The sequence below is a fragment of the Lathyrus oleraceus genome, chromosome 5 (assembly GCF_024323335.1).
Source record: "Lathyrus oleraceus cultivar Zhongwan6 chromosome 5, CAAS_Psat_ZW6_1.0, whole genome shotgun sequence".
Lineage (NCBI taxonomy): Eukaryota > Viridiplantae > Streptophyta > Magnoliopsida > Fabales > Fabaceae > Lathyrus > Lathyrus oleraceus.
Window position 1 is genome coordinate 608,180,594 of NC_066583.1, and position 6,720 is coordinate 608,187,313.

The 6,720-nt window shown below is 37.7% G+C and overlaps 1 non-coding gene across 1 annotated transcript; it reads right to left on the reverse strand.

Annotated features, from left to right (window-relative positions):
* Window positions 1-5,165: 5,165 nt before the first annotated feature.
* LOC127088882 (small nucleolar RNA R71) lies at window positions 5,166-5,272 on the reverse strand. Its single transcript, XR_007790693.1, has one exon. It is a non-coding gene; the product is annotated as a small nucleolar RNA R71 (small nucleolar RNA).
* Window positions 5,273-6,720: the final 1,448 nt, after the last annotated feature.

Consider the following 6,720-nt stretch of genomic DNA (forward strand, 5'->3'; position numbering starts at 1 on the left):
TTTTGCACCTGTATTCTCCTGAATTTAAGGTCACTCAAGTTCCCATAAATTCAACATTTAGGTTACTAACAAATAGGCTATTTGTTAGGTTCATTGAATGTAGCTTGGTTGTTGATTTCCTGGATTTTCTCTCAGCTGTTGAATCCCTGAAGAATAGCCTGAGAAAAAGCTGAAACAGAAAACTGAACAACCTACAATTTAGCATATGCTGTCAGGCATGAATGTCACGACATTCAGCTTGACATCAAGGTCCATATGCTGAGTCTGTTTTTCCAGAAAACAGACTGTACAATTTTGCTGACCTGTACATGATCAATATGACCATACTACAGTAACAGCTTACATTAATAAATGTCAAAGTGTCCAACTTAACATTTACACATTTGGCCTTAAGTTAGTTCTGTTATTCTCTTGAAGAACAAACTAAGTTACATGCTGAAGTATAACAGAACACCACTCTGTCTAATCTTCAGCAGCTGCTTTCAATGATGAATGTCATAACATCCAGTTTGACATTCAGTCAGTAGGCCTTATGCCAGGTCTGGTTCTTCCTTGATAACCAGACTGCAAGTAAATACTAAGTTCTAACAGAACTCCTGCTGTTCTATTCCTTAGTATCTGTTAACAGGTATGAGTGTCACAACATCCAGTTTTACATTCAATAAATCCTGTGTTAGCTAGTCCTGCAGTAACTACAATGTAGTCACACATACATGTTATGACATCAGTCAAGACATTAGTGTTTTACCATATAATGCAGCCAATTAAACACCTACAGATCCATTCCACTTAAATAAGTGATACAAATGGGCTAATAATATTTGGGCATTTCTCCACATAGGAAGGAAGCCCAAACCCAACAAATCTCCCAATCACAACTATGTGGAGGAAATCGACAAACTGGCGATATCACAACAAGCTTAAAATTTCCCTCTTGGTAATGCTTTAGTCATCATATCAGAACCATTATCATTTGTATGAACTTTATCTAATTCCAACAACTTAGCATCCAAAACATCATGTATCCAATGATATCTCACATCAATGTGTTTGGAACTATTATGAAAAGTCGTATTTTTACCAAGATGAATAGCACTTTAACTATCAACAAATAACACATATTTGTCTTGAACAAAACCAAGCTCCTGCAAAAATTTCTTCAACCATAGTAACTTTTCGCATGCTTTGGTAATTGCAATGAACTCATCCTCTATAGTAGATAGTGCTATACATTTTTTCAATATGGACTGCCAAGCCATATCTCCCCCTACAAATTTAATCATGTAGCCTAAAATGGAATTTATGGAATCAACGTCTCTAGTCATATCAAAGTTAGAGTACCCCACAAGAGTTGGCTTATCTCCTCTAAAACAAAGTCTCGCTGAAATAGTACCGCGAAGATACCTTAAAATCCAATTTTCAACATTCCAATTCTCTCTACCTAGATTTGATAAAAATCTACTAACTGTACTAATAGTGTGTGTTATATCTGGTCTTGTACATACCATTGCATACATCAAACTACCCACAACAAACGCATAAGGAACACATTTCATATCAAACGCTTCATCTTCACTTGAAGGAATTTGATTAGAACTCAACTTGAAATGAGTAGCAAGAGGAGTGTTTATCGCCTTAGAACTTTTCATTTTGAATCTTTGTAGCACTCTTTCAATATAGTGTTCTTGTGACATCCAAAGTTTCTTCTCTTTTATATCACGCGTGATTCTAATGCCAGTAATCTATTTAGATGCTCCCATGTCTTTCATCACTCAATTGCTTCTTTGACATGTTAATGTTAGAAATACTTTTCCCTACAATAAGCATATCATCAACATATAACAACTGAATAATGAAGTCGTCGTTAGAAAATTTGCTAACAGATACGCAATGATCTAAAGTAGTCTTTCAGTATCCTCGTTCACACATAATAGACTCAAACTTCTTGTACCACTGCCTTGGAACTTGCTCTAACCCATATAAACTCTTTCTCAATCTACACACATGATCCTCTATAACTTTAACTTTAAAACCATTTGGTTGTTTCATGTAGATCTCTTCCTCCAAATCAACGTGAAGGAAAATCATTTTCACATCCATTTGCTCAACCTCTAAATCAAGAGTAGCAACCAAACTTAACACAATTCTAACTGATGACATCTTTACAGCAGGTGAGAAAATATCATTAAAACCAACACCTTTTCTTTGAAAAAACCTTTCACTACTAATCTGGCTTTATATCTTAGAGACTTAGAGTTGCTCTCATGTTTAACTCTATAAGTCCATCTGTTTTCCAAATCCCTTATGCGTTTAGGCAACTTTACTAAATCATAAGTGTGATTATCATGCAATGATTTCATCTCACCATGCATTGCATCCATCCACTTTTGATTTTCATCACTTTCTATGGCCTCTTGAAAACACTTGAGTTCACCCCCATCAGTCAATTCACATACTCATCAGAATTATACCTTGTAGAAGGTCATCTCTGCTTGTTAGACCTCCTAAGTTGAACTTGAGATGATTCTAGAGCTTCACTAAGATTCTCATCTTGTGATACATCACTCTCCCCTTCACCATAATTAGTTGGAATATTTACCTCATCTCCAAGTTGTTGATCATCAATATAATCATATGGCTCACCATCATGATCATCACCACCAATAGCATCCAGATTATGACTAGGTAACCGAACTTGATCAACATTAGACAAACTGATATCTTTCTTGGGTGTAGCATTCTCTACCTTATCAATATCTTCAATAGTTTGGTCTTTCATAAATACCACAGCACGGATTTGAATAAGCTTCTTCCCTACAGGATCATACAACCCGTAACCAAACTCATCTTGCCCATAGCTGATGAAGATACATGTTTCTTACTTTGCATCCAACTTGGATCTTTCATCATTTGGAATATACACAAAATCCTTACAACCAAATAATCTCAAATGATCATACTTGACATTCTTTCCAAACCAAATTTGTCTAGAACTTCATTGTTCAAAGCAACATTGATCACACCGAATTACACCGTGTTTTTGACTCGGATTTCACATGTTTATTAGGACTTTATTATAATTTTGTTTGTATTATGCTCTCTTTTCTCTTGTTTTCAGATATTTAGCACTCTCGGACTCTTTTGGAAGAAACGAAGCAAAAAGACCTAAAATTAGGGTTTTTCGGTGAAATTACACACATGGCGTTGCACATGGCGGCTGCTATAGGGGAAACCCTGAGTCATCAGCCCTCAACTAGGAGGTAACATCCATGTTCCCATGATCCACCCCATTTACACACATGGCGGGCGCCATAAAGGGATGGCAGGCGCCACCTTTGGAAGTCACGTTCCCACTAAGGGGAAGTTGGAGGGCACCATGGTCTTTGCAAGCTGCTGAAATCCTCTATAAATAGTTCATTCCATTTCGTTTTCTAATCATCCAACTTAGTTTTACAACACTAAGCATATATTTATCATTTGTAATAGCGGTAATCCGTCACATCGAGGGGTTATCGCACCTTTGTGAGATTGAGTTAGGTCACTTCGAGTTGCTGTCGTCTTTAGCTTCAAGAGTCGGAGGTTTATTTTTGTACCAGATTTAAAACCCTCCATTTGGAGTAGGTTCTCATTTATCAATTTATTTATTTATTTCCCGCATCGCTTTTATTTTATTTACTTTCTGTCTACGCCTTTATTTTATCTATTTCCTGCACTCGCTTTACTTTATTTATTTTCCGCACTCGTTTTACTTTATTTATTTTCCGCACTCGCTTTACTTTATTTATTTTCCGCACTCGCTTTACTTTATTTACTTTACGCACTTTACTCGCTCTCCACGCCTCACATTTTAAAACAAGCTTTTCATCATGATTAGCGCCGTTGTGTTGGTTTGTGTTACCATGTCTGGTTAAATCTTTTAAAGGTTAGAATGTAAGGATCGCGGTTAAAGTAATGTTTCACATATTGAATCTGTAGAAATACTTCAAGGATGTTTTGATTTTTAACTTGAGTTTTCTAAAACAAACTTGGTTAGTTTTAATTATTCGAGGAGTGCGAAAGCACCCTGGCTTTGTAACTAGGAATTTTTATCACTTTAAGGAAAAACTATTTTTGAAACTGACGCGTTGATAGATTTAAAATCAGGAAACTCCTTGGGTAAACTTTCCAAATCAAAATCACTTTTCAACTAAGTTTACGAGTCTCATTTCTTAAAAAATAAGTTTACTACTTTAGCGTTCTGTGCACCTTTTATAAGTGACAATAAAAGGCCTTAATTTAAGGGTAAACTCGGTTCTGAATACGCGAAAGCGACAGTTCCTGTTAAATGGATTCTTTTCAAGAGTAGAAAATATTGCCTCATAAGTAGTTCTATTTAGACAATCGAAACATCACTTAACTGACGTGAATTACATTCAACCTGTCTTTACCTGCATTTATTATTTACCGTTATTTTGCAAACCCAATATCTCTTTTATACCACCTTAGATAAACATCGTAACGATAGTAATCGATAGATTGACGATTGGTCTCTGTGGGATCAATATTCTTTTATATTACTTTGACGTAATTCATGCACTTGCGAATCAACACGACCAAGTTTTTGGCGTCGTTATCGGGGACCAACTTCGTCAAATTTCGTACCTTGTTGTTACACCGTATAGACTAAGGCATTATTAGCCGGTAAATGCGAAGAACCCGTAGTACCGGAAATTTAGTAGATCCTTTAGCGGAACCCGAACGTTATACTCGTACACGCCTCTTACTCATCTGAATTAAGAAAGCTATGGCCGAGAATCGCGATAGGAGACCTCTTAAGAAATTTGCCCAACCCCTGATGAGGAACCTAGTTCGAGTATAGTAAACCCCCTTATACCTGCTAACAATTTTGAACTAAAACCGTCTTTGTTGCAATTAGTGCAACAAAACCAATACGTGGGTCTCGCTACTGAGAACCCGAATCAACATTTAAAAGTTTTTATCTAACTAGCCGACACCTTTAAATCTAACGGCGCTTCACCCGATGCGATCTGTTTAAGATTATTTCCTTTCTCCCTCAGGGATAGAGCACGTTCATGGTTAGATTCACTTCCAGCTAATTCAATAACTACCTGGGAAGACCTTAGGAGAGTATTCCTTGCTAGATATTTCCCCCTAGTAAGACTGTTGTTCTTCGAAACCAAATAACTAGATTTGCTCAAAACCAAGGAGAATCGCTTTTCGAAGCTTGGGATAGATATAAAGATCTATTAAGAGTCTGCCCACACCATGGCCTAGAACAATGGCTGATCGTTCATACCTTCTACAATGGACTCCATTATAACACCAAGATGAGCATCGACGCTGCCGCAGGTGGCGCGCTGATGAACAAACCTTATCCAGAAGCTTATGACCTAATTGAGGATATGGCCCAAAACCATTACCAATGGGGAACTGAACGAGCATCAATAGAGAAAAACGAGACCCAAGGTAGAATACATGAGGTAAGCTCTCTAGACATGATGCAGGCGAAAATGGACGCTTTAGCCCTTAGGATCGAACATATGTCTACAAACACTAACACCGTAGCAGTAGTCCACACAGAGTGCGAACTTTGTGGATCTAAAGGACACGAATCGGCAGAGTGTAACCTTTTGAACGAATTGAATATTGACCAAGTGAATTACGCCCAAGGTAACCCATTTTCAAACACTTACAACCCTGGATGGAAGAATCATCCGAATTTCTCCTATAAAAACCAGAACCCTATCCAAAATCATGCACCTCAGAGACCGCAAGGTTATCAAGCCCAAAAACGAAACCAACCTATGCAAGTTGTGCCCCAGAAGTCTAACCTTGAGAAGATCATGGAGAGCTTTATATCGGGCCAGACTCAGCAAAATAAAGAATTCCTAAACCAGAACATTCACGTAAACGAACTTATAACGCAATTAGGAACCAAGGTTGATCAGATAATCACTCACAACAAGATGCTTGAAACCCATATCTCACAGGTAACACAAAACCAAGCCCCACAAACTTCACTTGGAGGCCAATTTCCTGGACAACCTCAACCAAACCCTCGAGGGCAAGCTAACGCTATCTCATTAAGAAGTGGGACCGCTTACGAAGGGCCTCAGAACCCAGCAATGAGCGAGTCCAAAAATTCTAAAGAAAATATGCCTACCAACCAAGAAGAGGAACCAGAGGAACCTGAGAAACAAACCAACCAAGAAGGTGAAGCCAAGGATAAAACTTACAAACCACCACCCTCGTAAAAACCACCAATCCCATATCTGTAAAAACTTAAACAAACCAAAGTCAATAACCAATACCAAAAATTTATAAAAGTGATAGAAAAGCTTCATTTAGAGATTCCTTTCACCAAAGCTATCACCCAAATTCCGTCTTACACCAAATTTCTCAAAGACATCTTAACTAACAAGCGTAGGCTCGATGATCCAAAACCCTTGGAATGCAACTTTATTTCTGAGGATAAACTTGCTAAGAAGGAGAAAGACCCTGGTAGTTTTTCTATACCTTGCATTTTAGGAAGTCATGTGATCGATAAAGCTTTCCTAGACTTAGGCTCTAGTGTAAGTTTAATGCCCTTAGCTGTATGTAAAAGGTTAAACCTAGGAGAATTGCAACCAACTAAGATGTCCCTTCAATTAGCCGATAGGTCTATTAAGTATCCTGTAGGCATTTTAGAAGACATCCCAGTTAGGATCGGTCAACTTTATA